Genomic DNA, 10,386 nt, shown 5'->3' with positions numbered 1-10,386 from the left:
TAGAACTAAGCAGGCTGGCTGAGCAAGAAACAGGGTCCTGCTAAAAGATGAAATGGAATATCACCATAGCAACCAACAGCAATCATGACATAGCCTGAAGCAAATGAACAAAAGGGGTCCAGTGCTCAGTGAGCAACAGCAGACCAATAACAAAACAGGGGAGAAAAAAGAGGTTTTTTAAAGCAATAAAGTAGAAAGAGTACTATTCACCTGTGAACTCTCACTTCTGGGACCCCCTCTTCCTTGTGAACAGTTTTATAAGAATTTCCTTGCATTAAACTATTGCGCTCTGCACTATCTTCATGACTTCATTCTTTTACTCCTATACTGGTTTGACAATTGGGCCCAGAGAAAAGACTCCTAAAGGGACATTACAGAAACATTGAAATATATCTAGATATTCATAACCTTGTCTTCCATAGGCAGACTTTCCTCTTTCCACTATCCAGAGCCTTACTGTACTTGTTTGCTTTATCTAGTACATTTTAGTTGCAAGCGTATGGATTTAAGAGAAAGAAGGTTGCTTCATCCTGGAAATTATTTATATTATTTTCTAGGAAAAGAAAATCATCGCATTATATTGTGACCATTGGTAGACACAAAGAATTAAAAGGGAAACTACAAACCAGTTTAACTAAAATGCTCCATTTGTCCCTTAACTCATAGAACTCTAGGGATGAAGGGGCTTTTAAAAGTCTAGTCTCACATCTTCCTTCTGTGGTGGGGAAACCAAAGCTCAAAAAGATGACTGAACTTGTTCTACATTAAACACTAAACCAGACTAGAGATTAAAAACTAATTTGTTTTCCTCTTTCATATGTGTTCCTTATTATCTTGAAAGGTCAATATAATTTTTAAACTCATTTTTCTTACATTATGAGTGATCAGAGAACACTTACATTTGTACCAAGTTTGATATGGAATAAGGAAGAACAAAGTATATGGTTGTTGCTTTTTAATGATGATGATGATGACACATGCAGGAGAAAGAAATAAAAAAGAACAAAAAGTTATTTACTTTTCAGTATCAGTTTAAGGAAGCTATTTGCTGACCATCAGCTAATTCATCAAAGTGAAATTTATCTGGGAGACTTCTGGCATTGTATCTTTGGGTGTGGATTCAAGATTAAACATATATTGAGCTCAGAGTTCATTTTTGGCTCTATTTTGAAATTCTTTAATTCAGTCTCAATGACAGTGAACATTACATTTTTAGTTAAAGATCCTAGACTCATTGCCAGTTCTAGGTTATCAAAACTAAATGGAATCCATAATTTCTATATAAACATTTTTATGTTTTGTTAGAACAATTTCATATCTATTATCTCACTGTAATTTAAGAGATTCAAGGATGTGTATCTGTTGGCCAGGATTTGCTTTTCATTATTTAGCAGATGATTACTACAAAACTTTTGGTATTAAGTGAAAGTTCTGAAATCATGAAAAAAAAGAAAATGCTAAAGCCAAGACTAAATTCAGGCCACCTGACTTTCTACTACAATATTATGTTACATAAAATGAGAAAATGAGGCAGAAATGCCTACAAATGTACTTTTTTTAGTGTTTCCTCAATCTGCTTTAGCAGCCTTCTGAAACATTTTGGTCCAGGCTAAGCAGCTATTTTCATCTCTATTGTTATGATATCAAATGAAGTAAGTATAATAAACTTTGAAAAAATATAAATCTATTCTATAAAGACAGAATTGCTTTCAAATTGCCTTAAATAAAAGAAATTAGTTCTGTAAATGGTAGAGATTAACAAAAATTAAAATTGTATTAAAAGTTCCAATTTAAACAGTTGAATAGAGTATAGTTCATAGTGAATTGTTAAGTTTTGGAAGATTTTAATGTTGGTTGGCATTGTGTTAGAGAGAGTCAATGACAGATAAGGAAAGACCAAGGCAAAGAGATCAACAGATATACAGAAAATATAAGCAGATATACAAAATCCAGGAAAAAAGAGAGAGAATTATGAAATGACAGAAAAATGAAAGAATGAGATAAAAAATGAGATTGAAGAGGAGAAAACAAGAATTAAAGAGTAAGGAAAAAGATAAAAAGAAAAGAAAATGAGTGGAAATTGTTACATGAAATTAGTGGGAGAAAAGAATGGGTGAGAAAAAGATACAGAAGAGACAAAATTTATAAGGAGGAAAACTACAATTTTTTGAAAGTAAGAGACATTAAAAAATGTCATCTTCATCAGGTGCATACTTGTAATACCAACTCACCAGACTATACAGACAGCAGGCTGTCTCAAAAAAACTAAAAAAAAAAAAAGAGTTGTGATCCAGAGCCAAAGATGGGGGAGTACCTTTCTGAGATTTGGAGTCCAGACATTGGAATATAGCAACTTGAGGTAGAAAAGAAAGAGAGAAGTGGGTTCCTGGAACCCAGGAACGAACTGAAGCTAGAGTTGAAACCAGCAGAGAAAGAAAAGAAACTTCAATGCAGAAATAGGATGTGAGAGCTGGCACTTTCTCCCTGAGCCTCAGGTTGTATTGTGGGAAGGGAGGCTCAAACCTACAGATGTATGGTGACTACTGGCAATCTCAGAGAGCTCCATAGAGAAATACACAAGTGAAATAAGTGTGGACACAAGGAACTGCAATACCTGGTGACTTGTTCAGGTTCAGATGTTCCCCACAAAAAGGTGACTGGCCAGTAACCATATTGGAGAGGGACCAACTAAGCTGAGAAGGGCTATGGGCTGGCTCTATCTACCAGTTTCCAGTTTGAGGGTGAGATTGCTGTGTTCAAGTTGGTAAAAAGTCAGAGATTCAAGTTCAAACCAGCAAGAGGCATACAGAGTGATACAAGCTCAACAAATTAGGTTCCAGTCTCACAGCCAGAAACAAGCCAGAAATTCAGTGTAACTAAAGCTGTACACTCTGCTACAAAGCTACAGATAGCTTGCCAGGATTAATCAACTCAGATCTGAAATTTTCCCATGTTGTCCACTGGCAGTCGAAGAGATATGGCTTGGAATGGACTTTTTGCTTTTCTTATACTTTTTTGCTTCTATTCTGTTTTAGTTTTTCTTGTTTTTATGTGTGTAAAAACAGTTTGTGGCCTTTTTGTTGATATTCTAGTTATTCTTTTTATTTCTCTCTTTTCTCTTTCCCTTCTGTCATCTTCATCAGTTTTGCAAAGTTTGTGTATATTTCTTTGCCCCTCCAGCTTCAAATGTCTCCCTCTTCTTCTATGTCTCTATTTCTCTCCCATGCTATTTTAATTTTTTCCAATGAGGGAAGAATCACCATAATGTGGTTTATTTACTGTATACAATATTATGGATCATTTTATATTTTTATATGTCCACAAAACCATTTCATAGTTTAAAGGTGACAAAGTAATAGATTCTACAGTTTGTCATTTTCTAGGCTGTGTTTGATGCTGTTGTTATTGCTGATTGGACTGTTTTAGCCAGGATGATATAATTGTTCCAGTCAGTTATAGTTCCTGATATACCAAGACTGAGCTTGCTTAAGGTTCATAAACAATATGATAGGCCAATGCCAAAAACCAAGGGCTGGGCCAAGTATGCAGTGAATTCTCATCCTTAATAAATAGAAGAGGTAGAATCTTACAACAGACTCAAAATCCAAAATCCAGCTATATCTGGAAGATATTCTAGAGAAGTAGGCATTTACTAAGGATTATAAATACTAGCAATAAAGCTACTGACCATAAGCAATTTACAAGCAGCAATCCAAGAATTAAATTTTAAAAAACTGAAAGTAATTTTATGAGAAAAATTTATCACTGTGAATTCCCATATCAGAAAAAGAGTGAACTCAAATAAACAACATAATGTTGAACTTCACTCACCTAGAATAAAAAATAACAAGTCAAGCACAAAGTTCATAATAAAGAGGAAGTCCTAAAGATAAGAGTAGAAATTAATGCAACAGAGACTAAGACAACAATATAAAAACACTCAATGAATTAAGTGCTCGTTCTTTGGAAGTTTAAATAAAATTGACAGCCCTTATCTAACCTTACCAATAATAGTAAAGCCTCAAAACCATGCAGTTAAGAATGAAAAGTATGAAATTACAACACATCCTGCAGAAATCCAGATTATCAGTACCTGAATTGAGAACTTGTATTCTAATAAAAGGGAAAAAAGAAGAGATAGACAGATTCCTAGATACAAGTGAATTGTCAAAGGTGAAGCAAGAAGATACCAAAATTTGAACTAAATCAATAGCAATCAAAGTATTTTAAGATGTAATTAAAAAGTTATCAATAAAGAAAATCCCAGGCTCTGATGGATTCACTTCAGAGTTCTACAAGAAATTTAGGAGTAAAAAACAAAAGAAACAAAAAAATGTGTGCCAGGGATTTAGCTCAGTGGCATAAGTGCCTGTCTGGCAAGCATGAGGTCATGAGTCCCATCCCCAGTACAAAAAAAAAAAAAAAAAAAAAAATCTAGGAGACACTTAATGTTGCTACTTCTCAAATTCTTTAATGAGACTGAAAGGAAAGCCATACTCCTACAGTCCTTGTTGGAAATAAGCATTACCTGATTCCAAAACCGGAAAAGAATCCAACTCAGCAAAGAGAACTACAGGCCAATCTCCCTAATGGACATAGATGCTAAAGTCCTCAATAGCCTCAAAGACACCAGCAAAGAAAATGCAGCAAATCATCAAGAACATTACAGAGTATGACCAATTAGGATTCATCCTAGAGAAGCAGAATGGTTCAATATATGCAAATCAATTAATGTAATAAACATATTAATAGAGTCAAGCACAAAAACTATATCATCATCACAATAGATGGCAAAAAGTGATCAATCCATCTTCTTTCATGATAAAACCCTATAGAAAACTGGAATAGATTTTTTAAAATTTCAATCTGATAAAAGTCGCCTATGACAAACCAACAGCCAACATGATACTAAATGGACAAAAATGAAAGCTTTCCCTTTATTATCATGAACAATACAAGGTGGCCACTATTACCGTACTTATTCAACATAGTTCTGGAAACATTGGACATAGCCATCAGATAAGAGAAAGAAAGAAAATGAATAAGGATAGGAAAGGGAAAATTTAAATTATCATTATTTGTGGATGGCATGGTACTGTACATAGAGGAAACTCCACCAAAAGACTTGTAGATAGACTTTGTATGTTAAAGAGAAAAGAATAAAACAAAATTGCAAGGCCAAATAATAGGACAGTAACAATAATTAATGCATTACATGTTGTTATTTTCAAAGTAGTTACTCAGAGTGCAAGATAGAGGCATGTAATATTAAGATTTATAGATTTAATAACCAAGTTCAATAGCAGAGCTGAATACAAAGTCAATACTAAAAAGTTAGTAGCATTCTTGTACCCAAATAACAAACTCATTGAGAGAGAAATTAGGGAAACAAGACCATTAACAACATCATCCAGAAAAATGAAGTACTTAGTAATCAATCTAACAAAGGAAATAAAAGAACTTTACATTGAAAACTATAGTACTCTGAAAAAGGAGATCAATGAATATATCAAATTTGAAAGGTATCCATTACTCTTGGGTAGGAAGAAGCAGTATACTGAAAATGGCCATACTTACAAAATTGTTATATAGATTTAATACAATCCTGATAAGAATTCCAACAGTATAATTCACCTTATCAGAGAAAATAATTCTAAAATTTATTTGGAATCAGAAGGGACCTAGACTACCTAAAGCAATTTTGAGCAACAAAGGCAAGTCAGGAGGTATCACAATTGAATTTTGACTCTAAGCTACTGTGTTTAACTAGCATATTACGAGCAAAAAACCAGACCCAAGACTCACCAGAACAGACTAGAAGATACAAAAGCAGTTCCAAACATACTCAGCCAACTTTTCTTTGATGAAGGAACCAAACACCTTGTCTGGAAGAGAGATATCCTGTTTATAAATGGTGCTGAAAACCTTGATTTTCCCCACTCTTAACATTAAAAATAGACCTATATCTTTCACCATGATCTAAAATAAAATCTAAAAGGATCACAGATCTAAATATTAAAATAGAAACACTAAACCTGTTGGAAAATAGAATAGATACACTCTTGAAGATACTGGTGCGAGCAAAGACTTTGTGAACAAAACCTGATCACACAAGTGTTCACAAAGAATCAACAACTTGGATCTCATCTCGTTAAAAATCTTTTGCATAGTAAAAGAAACTATCAACATATTGAAGAGACCACACATGGAGTAAGAAAAAAATTGTCAGCTGTATCTGATACAGTGAGCTAACATCTAGAATGTGTAAAGATCTCCAAAAATTAGAGGCCCCAAACTTAAAGATCTAAACCAAAAATTGGCATCTGAAATGAACAGACACTTCTCAGATAAAGAAGTATAAATGGCAAATAAATATATGAGAAAATGTTCTACATTGCTGGTCATTTTAGACGGAAATTAAAACAATGCTGGGATTTCTTCTCACCCTGAAAATAATGGTAATTACCAAGAAATTAAACAATAAAAATGTTGGCAAGGCTGTGGAGATAAAGGAACCTTCTCCACTGTCCGTGTAAGTGTAGACTGATGTAACTACTATGTAAGTCAGTGTAGAAATTTCTCATAAAATTGAAACTGGAGTTTGCATTTGTTCCCCTATTTGATATCCTCCCAAAAGAATTAAAAGCATCATACCACAGTGATATACTCACCCCCATGTCTATAGTGGCACAGATTGTAATAGCCAAATCTTGAAAACAGACCAAATGACTGTCAACTGATCAATGGATAGAGTTTTGTTTTTTCATGTAATTAATATTACTCTGCCCTAAAAAATGATAGGCTTGAAACATTTCAAGCTAAGTGGATGTAACCTGAGACCTTATTCTTAAGTTAAATAATGGACACACATGTTAAAATATCACATGGTTTCTCTTATGTGAGAAACTGAAAGTGTAAATAAGGTCCAAAATCTATAATAGATATTGAGAAATGGAAAGAAAATTTTCAATTGAGGAGGGGAACAAGGAAGGGGACAGGAGGAAAGGAAGAAAGAAAAAGAAAACAGTGCAAAAAGGGGGAAAATGAAAATAAATCTTTTGTAAATAAAGGGGGAAGAAGAATCGAAGGGAGGAAAGGGAAATGAAAAAATGAAATGATATATGATGTAAAATGCAAACTCCTATGACAAATGTTACCATTATGCGTATCTAAAATGTCATACCCAGAACTATGTAATGAGACACTGAATCACTATGCTAGTAACCACATTATATAATGGCATGTTGAAAAACTAAGTGTGACGGACAATGAAACAATACTTACAAACACCCCTTGAGTATATAATTTTTGCTTATCACTTTTAAATTACCAAAGCGCTTCAAATGCATTATTTCAGAGGAATGATTTGTGTCATTTGCCCAGAATTTATAAGCTTTTCCTTTTATTATTTTCTAGTAAGATGTTCTGAAATTAAAAATGATTTTACATGGGCTTTGAAAAACTACTATGGACATAAAAATTATGGTTATATGTATTTAAACATTATGCCATTGTTTTTCTTTCCAGTCTGCTAAACAAATGCTCTGTTTAGTAAAACATTATTTCCATGTATGACGGGAATCTGTATTCTGTATTTTACACTGATGATGCTTCCCAATTCAGACTTCACGGAAGTTTCCTTTATTGATTAAACATGTCACATAATACTCTTACTTCTGGAAAATTTTATTCTCTTGATCAAAACCTCAAAATTTATTCAGTAAAAGATTTATTCAATGAAAATATTTTTGCTGAAAATATGAAGTATTTGCTCTGTTGACTCAGAAATCACTCCTTTTACTTTGGATGACCATTTTAATTCATGAAATCACTAGCCCATTATATTTTAATAGGTCTACTTCATATCTTTTGTTGCATGTAACTGCATTACTATTCTTTAAAACATTCATGCCAAAGGTAAGTATTATCAGGAAAACATGGCATATGAGATCTCAGTAACAAACCCTATAAATGTTCATACTTTCACTCACATTGCCCTTGGAAATCAGAACTTAGTGTGCCTACAGTGACCACTATTATTTTTTCTGTCAATGGAAGAAAGGAAAGAAAACCTGCTGTCTTAGTTACTTTCTCATTGCTGTGACAAGCTACCCATTCCCACAAGTTAAAAATTGAAATGTTTATTTTAGTTCATAGTTTATAGAGGTTTTAGTCTATAGTTGGCTGTATATAAGACAGAGTAGAGGGGTAGAGGGGTATGATAGATGTTAAATTGCATACGGTATGGCATGCAGAAGTCAGGAAGTGATCTTTCTTTTTTTTTCCTTTGTATTCTACCCAGCCTATTTTTTGGTGCCACCCATACCCAAGGTGTGTCTTTTCTCTTCAATAAGTCCATCACCAACATCCAGAACTACTCTAAGCTAATTAGGAAGCTAATCCAGTGTCCCACATCCATGATCCAGTCACATTTCTAAAGTCCACCTAAAAGCACATGAGACTTTGGGGGAAGTTCTAGGTTTAAGGCATAATACCTGCTATGTGAGTCCTGTGGCTTAGTTTGGGTGGAGAGGGAGATGATAAATAGCTCTGCCTCGGATACCCTCACACCAAAGACAAGATTTCTACCATGAATTATTAGAAAGTGGTATGAAACTTCATTGGACTAAAAGCTATTTTGTTTAATACTAAAAAAATGTTCTAGAGGGCTTAGGGTAGAGATCAGTGGTAGAAGATTTGCCTTTCATGTGCAAGATCTTGGGTTACACCCACAGAACCAAAAACATAAATGACAATGCTCTAGGAATTCAGTCAGTGTTGTGTGCATCTGCAGTGAAAGCTATGTGGGAAGCTGAGGCAGGATTTAAGATCAGTCTGGCCAACATAGGAAATCCAGTCTCAAAATAAAATTGCTTTAAGAAATTGGACAAAGAATAATTGGTGAAAATTCAAGCCAGAGAAGACTTTCTAGACAAATAGGGTTTTTTTTTTTTTTTGATAGGAAGAAAACAATTTGGATTAGTAAAACTTTGGGGGAAGAATATTTTAAGTGGTATAAGTGTAGTGGGGAAAATATGTTTATATCACTAAGCTAAGCTATAAGCAATAAATTAATGTTGGATTTGCATAAATAATCCTTTTTATGTTCGTGTCTGTGTGTAATAGGCAAGTGCTCTACTATTGAACTATACTCCCAGCCTTACATTATTTTTATACATTATCATGTGCCAACTTGAGACATTTAGAAGTTTAACTGAGAGACTCAACAAGGAGCCAGGATTCTTACTTTGTAAATATTTTCATCCTGTGCAAAAGAGTGCTAGGAGATTTTGTGAGTACTTATTTGTTGTAGGGGGGTGTGGGGGCCTGCATACTCTGTAAGGTAGGAGAAGAGGCTTGTTTTTCCCCTTTTTTTGCTCTGGCTGCTACCTTGAAGTGTTGCTACTGTGCCATGCCATCCTGCCTTGGAGCCAGCTGAGTAGGGACTGAAACCTCGAAAAACTGTAAGAAATAAACATTTCTTTCCTTCATGTTGGGAGTCAGGTATTTTGTCTCAACAATGAGAGGAAAGTAACCAAGACAGAATCTGGTACCAGAGGAATGGGTTCATTGCTGTGACTGTAGCTGAGCACGTGGTTCCAGAGCCTTTGGGAATGGCTTGTTGGAAGAGTTTGGAAAGGTTCAGAGATGTCGCCTGAATGCCAAGAGCTAAAACAGCTTAGGCTGTTTTATAGGGGAGATTCTGGTCAGAGTTCAGGAGATCAGAAGGCTGATAGAATACTTGTTGGTAAAAACCAGGCTCAGGAGGGTTCTGTTGTGAAAAATGATTGCATTGGTTGTTTAACTCCACATGACATGTGTTATGGCTTGGCAGAAAGTTTGTCTGCATTTGCTTGCGTTCATAGACTTTGTCTGAGACTGAGATTAAGGGCGATAGACTGATCAATCTGGCAAGAGAATTTAAGGCATCCTAATGTTGAAGCAATGTCATGGCTATATTGGGCGGGGAACTTTTAGCCAAATTTATGTTGTGAATCAAGAGCAAAGAACCAAGCAGAATGATTTAAATGTTGTGAGCTTTGCCAAAAAACTATATGTTGTAAAGACAGAGCTGAGATCTCAATTGTTCAGAAGGAAATGAAAAATAGAAAAGACAGCTTGAGGGTGTCATGGGAGGAGCAGATGGTCCCCACACTCAGTAGCCCCAAAACTGCAAAAGTGAAACACTTCACTTTAAGGAGAAAGCCTCAGAGCATCATGTTCCAGAATGGTGGTGGAGGCCACATGAGGTTCCAGAATGGCAGCAGAATAGAGAATATTTTCCTCACAATCAGGTTCACAATGCCCAGCAATCCAGGCACTCAAAAGCTTTAGCCAAGAAAGAGGAAAGCCTGGCTGATGTTCCAGCTAGCAACATATATTGAC

Source organism: Cavia porcellus, unplaced genomic scaffold (genome assembly GCF_034190915.1).
Source record: "Cavia porcellus strain 051 isolate PalLab524CR breed Dunkin Hartley unplaced genomic scaffold, mCavPor4.1 scaffold_3, whole genome shotgun sequence".
NCBI classification, from domain to species: domain Eukaryota; kingdom Metazoa; phylum Chordata; class Mammalia; order Rodentia; family Caviidae; genus Cavia; species Cavia porcellus.
Note: the sequence above shows the minus strand (reverse complement) of the source record.